At 39.2% G+C, this 17,596-nt stretch overlaps 1 non-coding gene and 1 pseudogene across 1 annotated transcript; one reads left to right on the forward strand and one right to left on the reverse strand.

The window, feature by feature from the left end:
* The first annotated feature begins 7,121 nt into the window (after window positions 1-7,121).
* Window positions 7,122-9,015, forward strand: LOC110906979 (annotated as a pseudogene).
* A 7,959-nt stretch (window positions 9,016-16,974) lies between these two features.
* On the reverse strand, window positions 16,975-17,081 carry LOC118486889. Its single transcript, XR_004880055.1, has one exon. It is a non-coding gene; the product is annotated as a small nucleolar RNA R71 (small nucleolar RNA).
* Window positions 17,082-17,596: the final 515 nt, after the last annotated feature.

Below are 17,596 nucleotides of genomic sequence, written 5' to 3' on the forward strand. Positions count from 1 at the left end.
ATGGATAAAAGTGTAGATTTAGGAGTAAAATTGTTGTTTGTTGTTGTCTTACGTAACATCTAAAAATACGGGTGGTCTTTAGAAATTTTACATACAAAATTTTATTAAAAACACAAACGACTATAAATTGTTCTTTACGAATTGCAGGAGTATTCATACATTTATAAATAGTCGTTTACAATAATACACATGATACACCAATATAACATTTAATAAAAACATTACACATAGTAAATTTAAAGCATGCATACTAATATGATAAGTATCATAGTTTTATAAAGCATTATAATGCTTCTTACATATTTTTCCATCTAAAAAACATCATCCAAAATTTATAATAAATATAAGTGGAAGATACAATTAGGTGTTCGAAAGTCAGCAACCATCACATAACAACATGTCATCATAGATTTTGTAGAACTTCTTTTACCGTATTACTGTGGCGAATACATTCGTGTAAACTGTGGTCGTTTTGGTGAATACATTCAAGCCTGTGTTGACTCGTCTCGACTAATAGACCACCAAAGGGTCTATTAAAATATTCGACTAACAAACCACCAAAGGATTTGTTAAAAAACAGTTTCTGTCGTTCCCCAAACTTCCCCACAAACCCCGGGAAATCTGGTAACGGGATTGCCAGTCCTATGGTGCCATAACATACTACTGTTCGGCTTGGCCAAAGTTAATGAATATCATTCGTGTTATGGATAATGCACCAACAAGTTTCCCACATTATTGAAAATGTATTGTTATATATAAAGCATAAACTTGTTTTGAAAACTTGAAAATGATTTAGCACATATGAGTTACCCCAAAACATTTAGAAAACGTAAAAGAGGTGATGTGCTCTAAAATATACATATTTTATATAACTATTCCTACACTTTTGAGTGGCTTTATGGTTGTTTTTTGATTAAAATCCACTCGTAGTTGGTTCGTGGTTAAAGTTTGATGATTTTTAGTGAAAACAAGCAAAATAATGAATTTATTTATATAAAGTTAATTATCATCAAAATATTGAATGTGCATTAATAAATGGTTAAATGCATTAATGATGATTAAAAAAATAAATCATGTCCAAGTGTCGTAAGACACCAAAAGAAAGAATGCCTTAACTATAATTAAATAGATTTTTGATGCTTAATAAGTTCTTATGATAAATGTAGGCACTATTATTAGTTATGGGATATGGATACAAAAGGAATCTTTGGATGCAATTTGAGGACTTGGGTGCATACATATTTTTGACGATGGCAATTCTTAAAGGAAAAAAAAAAGAAGTGTTTTGACACAATACAATTGAGATTTGAGAAGCTGCCATTCGACCACATCATGAATTTCTGAGTCTACCCTTGATGAATATCAATATTTACATGTGTATACCACCGTTCTTTTAGTTATTTTGTTGGGCCTTGGTGACATGATACACAAAAGAAGCACAGATGCAATTGAGAGAAGCTTGTGTTGGGCCGTTCGGAGCATAAGGCCAGCCCACTTGTTTTGTTTAGTGAATCGTATGGGCCAGGTCCCTTTTGACTTTAATGAATTGGTTGAAACCTACTGGTGGGACAGCAATTGACGTCAAATATATAAACAACAAATAAAAAAAGGGCATTAAGAGGACAAATCAAAGAAACAAAAGAGAGTTGGCGGCTAGAAAAAAAAGAAAGGGGCTCGACGGCTGCTACGAACAGAAAAAGAAAAACAAAACAAAAAAAGAGATCAAGAAGGGAAAAGAGTTGGTTCAAGATTCAAAGCCACGATTCAAGATTCGGGTTTGGTTTGCAATTTATTATTTTTTTGGTTTTGTTAGACTTTGTGTTTTACAAACTATTAAATATGATTTGTTTATCGTATGAAACTTGTTTCTTTTTAGTGGTTATGTTTCTTGGCTAGTTCGTTATGCTACCTAGGCCTAGATGAACTATGATTTAACGTTTTGATTATTTGGTTTTGACTAATGATTAAATTGAGATGATTTACATATTCCTGTTTTGTGATTGTTTATGAATTTGTGTGCTTGTCTTGGTTGTGATTGGTTGTTTGGTTAGGTGATCATGTTAGTCTGGTCTGGAACTATTTAGATCATTCTAGCTTCGTTAATCTATTAGGTTCTCGATCTAGAGCTTGAGATTAGAGATAATTCAAGTTTAACTAAATTAATTAAAATCAACTGAGTATAGTGTGTGTTAAAATAGGTATATAACTCTTATTATTCCCAGTTTAATACTGTTTGTAGCTTATATTTTTTTTTGTTTCATGTTCATAACAAAACATTGGTCGCTGATGGGCTGAACTCGCTAATGGGCTTGACAAGCATAGTCACCTAATTCGCTAGAAAAGTGGCGAATTTCGTATTGGTACGTTTCGTACCATACGGAATTCGTTTTCGTATAATACGGTTCGAATTCGTGAATTCACTCCATGAATTCAGCGTTTCATTCCATTCAATTCTGCGAATTACCTGCACCAATTCACTGAATTCCGTTTGCAATAATAGCGAATTTTAAGGGTCAATACGTATTAGGGTTAGATACGACGCCAGTACCATAGTCACCTAATTCGCTCAATTCAGCGCATCATGTTCATCAATTCAGCGAATGGTGATGAAGATGAAAAAATTAAACCTTACCTGTGATAATGATGAACCCTAGTGAAAATGGAAGAGAAGATGGAGTTGGAGGCTGCGTTTCTTTCATCTCTTTTAACCTAAAACCTCTTTTATTTACATATTTCATCCTTTATGTTTATGTTATTATAAATATTAACCTAAAGCTTTTTTATTAAGTTACATATTTCATCCTCAAATCTCTATATTTTTACCTTTTCAAATTTAACCTAAAACTTTTCAAGATGTTTACTTATTTGGATTTATAAAATTAGTAATTTTTGTTTTAATTTGTGTATACCGAACGGAACGGAATGGTACACCGAACCGAACCGTACCGGACCGTACCGAAATGAACCTACCCCCTTTCGAACCGAATTCGTCCCAACTAGCGAATTGCGAACCCGAACCGCGTACCCGAACCGGAGCGAACCGCGAATTAGGTGACTATGTTGACAAGTAAAAGACAAAGGGCAGCTGGGCTTGATAAAAGAGATTGTTGGGCTTTGGTCAGTTATAACAACTTCGGACATCAGTGTTTTATGGCTGCAGTGTATAAGCGAAGACTTAGGGTTTCATTTAGTGAATGCAGTCATATTTTCTTTCTCAGTTATCATTCAATTCTCTGTTTTCTCTCTCTAAAATACCTAGGGTTTCATATCTTAGATTCATCTTGAATCTGAGATTTCCGTGTGAGATTCGGTGTTCTGTAAGGATTGTCGTGTTGATAATCCTAGTGTGTGAGAGTTGAGAGTTTGTGAGTGAGTTTTTGTTCTATTCTTTCTCAGTATTTGTTGTAATCATCAAACTTTCAGGATAATAAAAATGGTTGGTTTGGGTAAAATTGTTCTTGATACATGTTTTTAACATGGTATCAGAGCCCCAAGGCTCTGGTCTGTGATAGAGAATGATTCTCCTGTTCTTCCGTTGTGTTAATTTATTACCTTGTGATCTAGGGTTTACAGATTTGAAACCCTTGCTAGCAGATCTTTTATTCTCACCACACAAGTTTGAAACCCCCATAGCAACACCTATAGGGATGGCAAAAATACCCGAGCCCGACGAGTATACCCGAAACCCGACACAAATTGGACTGGTATACCCGATACCCGACGGGTATTGGGCCGGGCATGGGATTAGTTTCAAAAATTTCGCGGGTATGGGTCGGGTATGGGATTAGGTGATACCCGACCCGATTACCCGAAACCACATACCCATTTACCCGAACTATATACTCGATTATATACCCGAATTTTTTATTTATATTTTTATTTTTCATTAACATTTATCTGTTAGTGATTTATTTTAGTATATGAAAAAAAAAATTTTCTTTTTGTATATGTATTTGATAATAGTATTTATATTTTATATGTTGTGAAGTATATACATGTAAGTGTATAAGTATTATAAAGTTATTATTAATTTATGATATAACTTATGTGTATGTAATGTACAGTTTTTTGTTTATAATAGTTGTATAAATAAAACTATCTAATAATTATAATAGTAAATAAATGTATTTGGAAATCCCAACGTATATCTTTTAACAAACTAATGGGTATACCCGATACCCGACGGGTAATTACCCGACAAATACCCGATGGGTATTGGGCCGGGTATGGGGCACGATTTTACAACTGGGTATGGGTATGGGATTACCAATACCCGACCCGAACCCGCCCCATTGCCATCCCTAAGCACCTAGTGCTCTGTTCTTGTTCGGTTACTACCCCTGCGATCGGAGTCATCTTTTCACCGGAAACCTTCGGATCAAATTCCGCAAAGATCATAACCTTCGTCAAACTCGCACACCTCTTATGTTTCTCCGTCGCTTGGGGTGTAACCCTCTGGGTCACCTTCATCGGTGGCATCATCATGTTCAAGAATCTGCCGAGACATCAGTTTGAGAATCTTCAAAACAAAATGTTTCCGGCATACTTTATGATGGTCGGCATATGTTGTGCGGTGTCGGTAGGGTGTTTTGGGTATACACATCCGTGGAAGTCTTCATCAACTGTTGAGAAGTATCAGTTAGGGTTTTTTGGTGGCTGCTTTTGTGTTTAATCTCACCAATATTTTTGTCTTCAACCCCATGACCATTGGAGTCCGTGCCTGTGTGAGGAACAGAAACCCTAATATTAGGGTTTGTTGCTGTTGAAGTTTTTCAAAGGGATTCTCGTTGGTCTATGTAATCCACGAAGATTACAGGGCAAATCAACAGATTCTTTGGTGTTGTTTCTTCTATCAGAAACTTGTAGCCCTAAGTGAAGGCTACAAGACTGATTGCTTGGATTATACGCATCAGGTCGTGTTATTCTTTTCTTTAACTTTTTAATTTTGTTCTTGCATTAGGCATTATTGTTTCCGGAGTAGTTGGGCTGGTTTGTTGATTGGGACACAGAGAGGGTACACTCTGTTGCATATTTAATGATTTGTTGCCTTGATTGTGGGTATTCTTGTGTTGTATCTGTCTATTGTCTTTTCTGGTTGTGTTTGGCTCCTGTGTTAATACTTGGGTAGGCACCATTACAGTGGCGATCCTACTATCTGACCCCTTGTGTATTTTTTGTTGGGTGTTTTAAATGGTCTTTTTAGGTCTGATTTGATCTTGTAAACTGATTTGTTTTGTTTTAATTTTTTGGTGGATGATCACTAAAGAAAAGTTGTGTTTTTAAAATGTAGAAAGTCTAGCTTTATGATATAAAGAAATTGTAAGAATTTCATGAATAAGTTCAATTGAACACTTGTTTTCTTTTGAGTGGCTTTCTCTCGAGAGTTCTACACATCTACATAGTTGTTGTACTTAGATCTTGTGAATCAGATTTGTGTTGAATCTGTTTGAAATCTGGATTACTAGCATGGATTGTTGTGTTAATAATCGGTGATTGTAGAGTGTGTATGGATTCTTAGTTCTGAGAGGTGTTATTGTTTCTCTTCAGATCGTTATGATCTCTGTTGTTCTCGAGCGTATTCACTATTCTAAATCTAGGTTATCGATTCATGTTGAATCTGTGGTAATCGTTAGGTTAGAAGTTTTGTTATCTTAATGATAATTAGTGTTTGTTCATGAGGATGATTGTTCATGTTTTTTTTATCTCACTAGTCTTGGATTCTTCATGCTTTTAGTTCGACCGTGGTGAGATTTGTGTAGGATCATTGTGTTGGTGGTCTTATTTGGTTCTTATTCGTCTCTTTGAGACTTCATCGCCGGTCATAGTGAGGTTAGTTCACTGGTCTAGGTGATGCTTGTTTTTTTTCACACTGGTCTAGGGTCGTTTGTAGATTCTTCGTGTTGTTGAGTCTAGTCCTGTTAGATCGTAGTGTTGTTTCTTGAATGATGTTATAGCCTTGTGTTGTCTCTTGTGTAAGAGATATTTTCTGGTCTTAAAATCTGTAGGATCGAACCGAGTCGTTCAGAAGAGTTCTTAGACTATACGAAAGGCGGAAATAGACGTATAGACTCGAAACAGCTTGAATATCACTTTAACCTTCTTGTATATTGAATTGACAGAGATTACAGTTACAAGAAATACCAGCAACACTTCGGTACAATATCCTGATTCCCCACCAAATGACATGATCACTAGCCTATTTATAGAGTTTCTAATTCCCCACGAAAGTGCAATGTTCATTTCGTGGGAAATCAACATTTCGTGGGAAATCAACTCTAAAACTCTATTTTCCTGAACTACGTGACTCGATCTAACATATCTAGTGTAAGACTCGATACAAGACGAAGTCGACAGATGTATGCACTAACAAAATCATGTAATTTTGTGGATTATCAGAATTTGCTTAGGCTGTAACTGTTGTCTGATTTAGAGTTGTGTAATTATTGTTTTTCAGACTTGGTTTTGAATCTTATGATTCGTATTATGTGGTTCAGAAGTTGTGAAGTTGTAAAAGGTTTTGATTGATTAAAATTAATCTTTAAGTTCTTTACAAGTATTTTATGGATATGCATTTTGTAAAGTTGTAAAAGTTTTTTTATCAAGTAAAATTTGTTTTAAGTTCTTCACAAGTATTGTTTTTTAGACTTGGTTCTGAATTTTATAGTCATTTGAATTTATATGTTATCAGATGGTTATCTGATTCTGTTATGCAATCATATGATATTTTATTATTCTAATATGTTGTATAATTGTACTTGTCAGTGATGCATTCAAAGTTTTTTGGTGTGTCATGTGGAATTTTTTGTGCATTCTTTGTCAACAGGGAATCTAAAGTTCATTGGTTGATTAAAGATATATTTGAAATAAACATTGTTTAAGAAGATTGTTTTTGATCATATCTAGAATTGTGTGATTCCTTATTTGATCTGTTGGTTTCAATCAGATATATCCAAAATCTTGTGATTTTGTGTTAGTCAGATTGTGTTTTCTGACTTGTTGTTCTTTAAATTTGTTTTTTGACATGTTTTTCTATAATTGATGATTGTTTTAAAGGACATGTCTTGAATAAAAGTTAGTTTGAAATCGAGAGATCTGGGTTGAAACTCTAGGTTTTTGACAAGATGAAAAAACTTGTTGGTTACGGGAAGAAAGTTGTTAGTTGTGGGAAGAAACCTGCCGTGGAAGATGACGATGATACTGTTAGAGGTCAAAAGTGGTGTCCCGCTGCGCGTGTCGAGGGATTGTGGTGGACTAGAGACGAGGGTGTGTTTTCGATCGCTATGATTCAGGCAAATGCTGTGTCGGAGGATCAGTGTCATCTAGAATCTGGGAGTTTGAACATGGATAGGAATGGCCCTCGAGGAATGTTCGTTGGAATGTATGATGGTCATGCTGGTCCTGAAACTGCATGGTTTATCAAAGATCGTTTGTTTGAGAATCTGAAAACATGCGCATAAGAAAATGGAGGAATGCCAGAGGAGGTTATACGCCAAGTGTTTTTTAATACCGCTGAAGAATTTCTGGTGTCAGTTGAAAGAGAATGGCAAACAAATCCAAAAATAGCCTCTGTTGGCTCTTGTTGTTTGGCTGGAATTTTATGCAACTGAATGTTGCACGTTGCAAATGCTGGAGACTCAAAGGCAGTACTAGGGAAACAAGTTGATAAAACTGAAAAAGCATTTATGCCTGTCTGACTTTCACAGGATCACAATGCAAACGATGGATCCGTTAGGGAGGATCTAATAGCATTGTTTTCAAATGATCTCAACATCGTTGGTTTTAAGCAAAATATATGGCGCATGAGGGGTCTTATCCAGATTTCTAGGTCTATTGGTGATGCATATCCGAAGCGGTTCGATTTCAATAGATCCCCGTTACCGGCGAAGTTTATACAATCTGAACCGTTCACTAAACCGATATTGAAAGCGGAACCAATAACTTTTAGACTTTTTCACAATAATTTGATGATCACTAACTCAAATTAACATTAGTGGATGATGAATTCAATATCAGATTGGATTCTTTGAGGGTTTGCAATAAGTGTTTGCTTGCTGTTCTCTGTTGGATTCGTTTGATTTTCTGCAGAGATAGCAGAAGTAGCAAAGGACTTAACTGCAGGAACAATAGGAGGGGCCGCACAGTTGATCGTCGGACACCCTTTCACTATCAAAGTCGAACTCCAAAGTCAACTGACCCCACTAACAGGTCAACTCCCTAGATATTCTGGCGCAATAGATGCGGTTAAACAAACGCTAGCAGCTGAAGGGCCCCACTTGCCACTGTGGCAGCCTTGAACGCTGTTCTATTCACAGTTAGAAGTCAAATGGAAGCGCTTTTGCGGTCTGAACCTGATGCACTCCTCACCGTGAACCAGCAGGTGGCTGCTGGAGCCGGTGCTGGATTTGCGATAGCCATCTTGGCCACCCCAACTGAGTTAATCAAGTGCAGAATGCAGGCCCAAAGTGCACTAGCCGATGGAGCAGTAACCGCCGAAGTGAAGTACAACAGTCTATTAGACGTCACCAAGCAAGTCTGGAGGTCAGAAGGAGGTGCGAGAGGCCTGTTCAAGGGACTATTTCCCACAATGACCTGTGAAGTCCCGGGAAATGCAGCCATGTTCGGTGTCTACGAAGCCCTGAAACAGCATTTTGCCGGTGGGACCGACACATCTGGTCTAGGCCATGGTTCATTGATCATAGCCGAAGGTTTAGCTGGAGGTGCGTCTTGGGCTTCAGTTTACCCTACGGATGTTATCAAGAGTGTGATCCAAATTGATGATTATAAGAACCCGAATATTCGGGTTCGATCGATGTTTTTAAAAAAAGATTGTTAAGACTTGAGGGATTTGGCGGTTTATACAAAGGTTTTGGACCCGCGATGAGAAGATGCATTCATGACGATATCATAGTCATTCTGTTTCTTAACTGTGATTCAGCATCCCACACCTCTTCTGCTGGGCAAAGTTCCTCGGGTGGGCTCATGACGCTATCTGTCATGAGTCCGATTTCCTTTTAGTTCCTGAATGGTTGTAGTTAAAACACCCATAATGATTATGCCAAGAAGATTCTGTGTAGATATTCTAATGATTGGCATATGAAGCTAACTTGTAGTTTTGTTAAAACTTTACTTGTAAGTAAAGAGGCCATATCATCACTTTTACTATAAAATACAAAAATGAAAAAAGGTTTTTTGAAAAAAAAAATTAAGCAGCAGTTCACGCCAGCATAATTTTTTTGAAAATATGCGCTAAGGCAATGGACTCATATAAACTGGAGTGGACTGGACTGATATCTACATGGCTAGACTAGGCTGCTGTCTACATGGGCTTGTATAAAAAAAGGGTGTTAATACAACAAAATAATCATCAGTCAGGTATATGTTTGACCCGTTTAAATATTAAACTGGGGGGGGGGGTGTTAAAATATGTATATAACTCTTATTATTCCCAGTTTAATACTGTTTGCAGCTTATATTTTTTTTGTTTCATGTTCATAACAAACATTGGTCGCTGATGGGCTGAACTCGCTAATGGGCTTGACAAGTAAAAGACAAAGGGCAGTTGGGCTTGATAAAAGAGATTGTTGGGCTTTCGTCAGTTATAACAGCTTTGGACATCAGTGTTTTATGGCTACAGTGTATAAGCGAAGACTTAAGGTTTCATTTGGTGATTGCAGTCATATTTTCTTTCTCAGTTATAATTCAATTCTCTGTTTTCTCTCTCTAAAATACCTAGGGTTTCATATCTTAGATTCATCTTGAATATGAGATTTCCATGTGAGATTCGGTGTTCTGTAAGGATTGTCGTGTTAATAATCCTAGTGTGTGAGAGTTGAGAGTTTGTGAGTGAGTTTTTGTTCTATTCTTTCTCAGTATTTGTTGTAATCATCAAACTTCCAGGATAATAAAAATGGTTGGTTTGGGTAAAATTGTTCTTGATACATGTTTTTGACAGTGTGCATCCTTTTCTGGCAACTCTAGCGACGAGTCAGAATTGCTAGGTTATTAGCTAGACGTTGTTTGGTAGTTTGGGTGGCCGATAGCTCAGATCCGGCTACTTATTCGCGTTTAGGGTTTCCTAGGTTTTCAATTATTTAGCAGGTTTAGCTTCATGACCGGATGATTTTAGCACCATAGTTGTTATTAATCTGACATTCGTGGGATTCGGTGTCGATAGCTCGAGTCGTTTCCAATTTAGCACTTCATCACTCTGTTCCATCTTCTATTTTGGTTGATCATCCTTAGCGGGAGGTTTTCTGGGTAGATTCGGAGCTTTAGCGATTGGTCAGGACTAGAGGTCATGGGTTGGTCATAGGGATTCGACGCCTAGGTTGTTCTTTCTCATCATTGTCTACTTCTCGTCACTTCACCATCTTTCTTGCTTGCTCTGTTCTCTTGTTTACTCGCTTTAGTAGAATTAGAAAAATCCCAAAAACACAAATTAAATAAATTAAGTAATTAGTTGAGTCAGAGTCTAATTAGCGTCGCTAGTGTCTTGTGGGTTCGATACTCGGACTTCATTAGGCTTTACTACGTACAATAGGTACACTTGCCTGTCAGTGGTCTAGCATTAGAGAGTCTTAGTTTATAAATTTAAAACTAGGGTGTCTAGATTAGGTTAGTTTTTATTAGACCATATTTTGAACATCAAGAGGGGAGCTATGTACTCACTTGGATTGTGTATATGTCTTGTGTAAACAAAGCTCAAGTGGTTCCTAATGTATCGGATAACTATATGTTAGTGTATCGAGACTTTAAACGGGAGATCGGATAGAATGAGGTTTATAAACCAAACAAGTGAAGGATCTCGTATAATATGGTTTATAATACCTTATGTCACACCCCAACTGATGGCGGAAACATCGGGGTGCGGCACTGAGCGAAACAGATTGTCCAGAAGTTTCCATAACAACTATATTTACCAAATATTTAAAGCAACACGTCCCATACCATGTCATATAAGATAATACAATTATTACATAAAAGATCTAGGCAAATTGTTCTGTTCTGACAACTTAGATTTTTATTACAGACAATTGTTTATTGTTTCTAGACCTTCCCTATCCTCGATTTCATCACCATGCACCTAAGCGTCCTAGCAACTTAAGCACCTGTCACATACATTAAAGTAAAGTCAATACACATAGTGTAAAGGCGAGCATACAAGTTTGATAATAACATATAGAGTTCGAAAGCGTTACACATAACCAGCACGTACACAGAGTGAAATGAGGCATGTTAGTTATCGACATGAACCTATCGATACCAATGACTGCGGGTTGACTGCCCAAGGCAGTTCGCGATACACTCACCACAGTGAGCCATGTAGGTAATTGTCCTTAACAACCCTCAAGTGAACGGGTGCTGAGTCCAAACTAATAGTACTACCGTTGCTAAGGCAGGTAGACAACATTCCATGTGTAAACATAACAAACAAGCATTCATTTAGTCACGTATACATGCGTTATCGGTTAGCGATAAAAGTATTGCGTAGTGTGTTCGATGTGATTTTGTATAAGTAACGTATGTAACACCCAAAAGTGCGTAAAGCAAAAAGGGATCCAGTATACTCACAACGGTTGATGGATTGAAGGGAGCGCTATAGAGTTGGGTTAGCCTGAACAGATCGATAGCATAACGATAAGTGACGCGTAAAACGATGCAAAGTACAAGTGGGTCGGACAGCAGTTCGATCGGATGGTAATCCGATCGGACAGCCAGTCGTGCGGTTGGTAGTCTGCTCAGACGGACAGTCGTGCGAGTGATAGTCCGTTCGGACAAACAATCGTGCGAGTGGTAATCCTGTTCGGACAGTCGTCCGGTCGGATGACCGTTCGAGTGGATTGTTTCTTCCTTTGGGAAAGATGTGTTTGTGTATGATGGCTTGTCTTTTGAAGTTTTTGTTGTAGCATTGTGAAAACATAGAAGCATCTCTACCCTTCAGGTCGTTCGATCGGACGTCAACCCGATTGGTTGAACACTTTAGTGAGAATAAGTTCACAACAGGTTGTCACTCGAGCGGACGGTGGTTCGTTCGGGTGGCATCCTTTGTGCATTGAACATGTTGAAATTTTTTTAAGTGTGGAAGTTCAAATGTCTCATGATTCGAATGGCATTTCGATCGGATGGTAGTCCGATATGACAAAAATTCGTTCAACACTCAGACTTCAAATGTTGGCAAAAATGGTTAAGTGTGGGGCCCACGATGCAAGTCGTTTGGATTGCCCAGTCGTGCGGATTGGCTGTCCGTTCGGACAGCAGCCTGATCGGACGGCACCCCGTCCTAGTCGTCCTGTTCGTCTTACACTTGGTTGTTTCGATGTTTGTCGTTTTATCGAGACGTTTTGATAACGTGCTAACCAACAGAACCCCATCCTAAGCGTTAGTGACCCGACTGAACAGGAACCACCCGAGTTCAGTCAGTCCATTGGTTCAAGACGATGGTTCTTGGTTAACCCGGAATCGATAATCTCGTGGATAGAATACTGATCTTGAACCAACACAACCACAAGAATGAGTAGTAAGTCGCCACGAGCTCCGATTCTATCGGTCTTTAGTGCATTAAGTGTAAAAGAGTTAAAAGAAAGTTTGAAAACCATCTTTCAATCCTTTTTCTTGTGAATATGTTTAGATCTATGAAAGATCTTTATTTGTTTATGTGGAAATCGGTTAGATCTAAGTTGTTCTTGGTGGATTGAAGCCAAAACATGAAGTTCTTCAAGAACACATGATGACGTCATGCTAGAACACCTTGAATCTTGATGATTTCACGGTTAAAAGTTAAGATTCAAAAGATAGAAAGGTGTAGGAGTTCGTGTAGATTAAGGAAGTACAAGATTTAGGACAAGATCTTACCGAAATTATGAGAAATCTGAAGAAAAGTGGGGAGAACGAGCTGGTCGGACGTCAGTTTCCAAAAGTAGAAAGTTTGAAAGTGACATGGGGTATTTATAGGGTTACCCAAAGAGGAAAGAGGCTGGTCGTTCGGCCAGGCAGCTTGATCGGACAGCCTGTCCGATCAGACGACAGTCCGAGCGAACAGCTGGTCGATCGGCTGGTTGCCTGATCGATCAGTTGCTTGGTTCGAGTGTTCGGTGCGACGAGTTTTGCTGTTTCGATTTTGATTTGCGAGTGTTGCGATGCGAGAGAGTTTCCTAGTCAAATTACTTTTAATCCCAACTACTCATATCTCGTACTATCTCTTCTCCACCAATTATCATACCGTTTCGATTGCGATTGAGTTCGATTGCATTTCGATTGATTACCACACATAACATAAGTAAACATGCACAAGTAACGCATAAAGCACACACACACGTATAACAATGACCAAAATACGTAATTGGAGTTGCGAGTGCGATTGCGATAGCGATTAAACATGCGATAAATAGCGATTACTATGCGATTATTAATAGATACTCCACATAATACAACTAAAGCAAAAATAAATTAGACTAATCTACGAGTCAAAGAAGTCAAAACAGGAATTGAGCGAGGAGAGACAGGTCGCAATTAGCAATCTTTTCTTCCTTTGACTTTAATCTTGATTTTGACTTTGACTCCGAAACACGGGGTGTTACAGCCTCCCCTAGTTGAGGGAATTTCGTCCCGAAATTAGGCCAAAGCCGTAACAAACAACTGCGGGTACTTCGCCTTCATGTCGCTTTCGAGTTCCCAAGTGAACTCTGCGCCTCGTTTGCCTTCCCATCGGACCTTCACAATAGGAATGCACGAGCGTCTGAGCTGCTTGGTTTGGCGTTCCATGATCTTGACAGGCTTCTCCACGAAGTGTAGTGTTTCGTTTATTTGAAGGTCATCAAGAGGTACAATTAAATCATGCTCAGCCAGGCACTTTCGGAGGTTCGACACATGGAAAGTCGGGTGAACATTACTAAGTTCCTCCGGTAGTTCGAGTCTGTAGGCGACTTTTCCGATCCTTTCCAGAATCTTAAAAGGTCCAACATATCGAGGCGCCAGTTTTCCTTTCTTGCCGAATCTGACCACACCCTTCCAAGGTGATACCTTTAGGAGTACGTAGTCGCCAACGTCAAATTCAAGGGGCTTGCGTCGTCTATCGGCGTAACTTACTGTCGACTTCGAGCTTTCAACAAGTTGTCTCACATTTGGAGGACTTTGTCAGTCGTTTCTTGCAATAGCTCAGGACCGGTTAATTACGAGTGACCGATCTCATGCCATACAATAGGCGATCGACATCTTCTTCTGTATAAAGCCTCCAATGGTGCCATTTGAATGCTGGAATGATAACTGTTATTATACGAGAATTCGACTAACGGCAGGTAAGTGTCCCAATTACCACCGAAATTGATGTACACAAAATGCAACATATAAATTACATCAATTGTGGCATAAAACTAACCCTTTTTTAGTACTAATGTTGGAAAAGTGTGCTTTTGTCTTCGTTTTGTATTTTCAGGATTAAATGAACTCAAATAAACAAAAGAAGCAAAAAGGCAGCTAAATCTAACATAAATACAAGAAAAGGAGCAAGCGTGGCATGCCCGACCTACCGACAGCATCTCCCCAAGCAAAACAAGAAGACAGAAGACTGAACACGCCCCGTGCTCAGTGAGCACGGGGGCGTGCCCAAGTGTCAGCAGAAAAGACAAAGTTGTAGAAGCTTCCATCGCCCACCACGGGGCCGTGCTCAGCGGACACGGGGCCGTGGTCAACTATAAGATTCCCGAAATCCAGGCAAATCTTGATAGTACAGATATGCTTCTGCACACGGGGTCGTGCTCAGCGGACACGGGGGCGTGGTCAACTAATGCAGACAAACTGCATTTAATGAAGAAAGAGAGGAGGATGGACACGGGGCCGTGCCCAATGGACACGGGGCCGTGCCCGAGCTTCTGTTCAGCCTATAAATAGGAGTGCTTAGAGCTCTTGCAACTTATCCCTTGGCACACCACCTCTCTCACACTTCACCCACCACCCACCACCATCACAACACCATCATCCACCACCATCATCCATTGTCCATCATAGAGTGTGTGAGTCGTTTCGGGATCCAAGATTGATCGTAAGAGTTCTTGACAATCAAAGGCCATGTTTGCCTAAGTCTCTTACATCACTTGGTGAAGACAAGTGTTTAGTGTAATACTTTTTATTTTTAATCTTTTGCACTTTTTAATTGGTTTTGTATTAATGGCTTTAATTACTAGTTTCTTATGTTGAAGGTTATTCTTCCTTATCGTTTGTCCGTGGTGTCTTGGAATTATTTTACTGTCTAAATAAAATAAAAGATTTTCACCATTCATATCTCCACGGTCTATATGGAGGTATGTTGGCTACCTGGTCGGGGGTTAAGGGAACGGTTTGGTAAGAGTCTTGCCATTGTTCAGTGTATAGATCCTACAAAGGAACTGAGTCAAATTTAGTAGGACCTCCTTCAATGCCCAACGGTATTGGATGGCGGGGGTCCAAACTCTTTAACCCCCTCATAAGTTAAACTACTATTAAAATTTTAACCCGGCTACTTAGGACTGTATCCTTGCTGATTCAGACTACTTAGCCGAGGGTAACGTCGCCTTCAAAAGAGGGGCCTACCACATTATGCATTAATAACTTAATTAATTATCTTTCAATAATCCGACCCTATAGGATTGTATCCTTGCTGACTCAAACTACTGGGTTGAGAGTAACGTCGCCTTCAAAATAGGGGCCTACTACAATAACTAAGATAATCTCTTATACAAGTGCAAAAGTGTGAAAATAATCAAAGGTTACACTACACACGAGTCGGATCCAAGTGATTCATCTTGTCTATCTGTTTTTACTTTTATTTTACTTTTCAGCATTTTAGTTAGTTTAAATTTTCTAGTTTAAAAACCTTTTTCTAACATTTTGATTTGATTAGACGTTGAGGATAAACCGGTACTAAATGCTCTTGTGTCCTTGGACGACCTCGGTATCTTACCAACACTATACTACGTCCACGATGGGTGCACTTGCCCATATGTGTGTTTAGTGTTAGTGAATATCGTGTTTATAAATTTAAAACTTGGCTAAAAAGTGTAAAAAAGGCTTAACATATATACCTAAAAATATAACACACTTCACGCACATCAAGTTTTTGGCGCCGCTGCCGGGGACACAAGGATTTTAAGAAAGTTAGGAATCAGCGGCCTAATCATTTTTTTATCTTAACTTTTTAAGGATTTTCTTAAATTTTCCAGCTTCTGCAGAGCTCAGCACGGGCCGTGCCTGGTCGGACACGGGCCGTGCCCAGCAGTGTCACTGGCAGTTTTTATTTTCCGAGTTACAAAGAGCTGAGCATGGGGCTGTGTCGGTGCAACACGGGGCCGTGTCCAACTTCCCAGTAACAGGGATCCGGAAAACAATCACTGTATCTCCGACCACGGGCCGTGTTCACTGAGCATGGGGCCGTGGTGAACTTTCTGACCAACATTCTTTTCTGTTTTTATTGCAGGACTTGGAACCCAGACATCACATCTGAACTTTCTACGTAGTGTATGAGCTCCAGTTCTAGTAGAGACATAAAAGAACCTCTAGAAGAACCCGAACACTTACTCAGAAAAAGACTTAAAGCTAAAAACCAAGAGAAAGTTTCGGGGGACCCACTTCTAATGGCAGACCAACGTGCCCTCATGGATTACCTACGACCCACCGTGGGTAATCTCGGTGCCGCTATCAATGCCCAGAATGTCGAAGCTAACAACTTCGAACTTCGGCCACATTTGATACAGATGCTTCAAAACTCCGCAACCTTCCATGGGCTTGCGGACGAGGATCCCCATCTACATATTACTAATTTCTTAGAAATATGTGATACCTTCCAGAGCATCAAACTACGCCATCCGCCTTCGGATGTTTCCATTTTCATTAAAGGACTGAGCAAAGGCTTGGCTCAACGCCCTCCCAGTTGGCTCGGTAAATACCTGGGATGAACTAGCCCAAAAGTTTCTTTATAAGTATTTCCCTCCCGCTAAAACGGCTAAATTAATGACTGAAATTAATACATATTCACAAGAGGATGGGGAATCCTTATATGAAACTTGGGAAAGGTTCAAGGAGCTATTGCGAAAGTGTCCTCATCACGGTCTTGCGGTATGGCAACAAGTATCCACTTTCTACAATGGGTTGTTGCCACACACAAGACAAACACTTGACTCTAGCTCCGGGGGACTTTTAGGTAATCGCCGCCCACATGAAATATACAATCAAATTGAGGAAATTGCTCAAACCAATTTTCAGTGGCACACTCCCCGAGGCAATAAATCTATTGCCCCAGGCACCCATAAGGTTGATGAAAGCACTTTTTTACAAGCCCAAATCGAGGCCCTTTCTTCAAAAATCAAAAAGTTAGAAATGACAAAAACGGTCTCGGTTATGGCTTGTGAAGGGTGTGGTGGGCCACATGAAAGTTGGAGTTGTATGAAAGAAACAAATGATCAACCAGAGTCGGTAAACTACATTGATAACAGACCTAGGCCGTCGGGTCCTCCAACGGGTACCTACAACCAAGGATGGCGTAACCACCCTAACCTTGGTTGGAGAGAACCCGACAATAGTAGTAACCAACAAAACCTAAACCAACGAACAAACTTTCAACAACCAA

This window comes from Helianthus annuus, chromosome 14 (assembly GCF_002127325.2).
Source record: "Helianthus annuus cultivar XRQ/B chromosome 14, HanXRQr2.0-SUNRISE, whole genome shotgun sequence".
NCBI classification, from domain to species: Eukaryota; Viridiplantae; Streptophyta; class Magnoliopsida; order Asterales; family Asteraceae; genus Helianthus; species Helianthus annuus.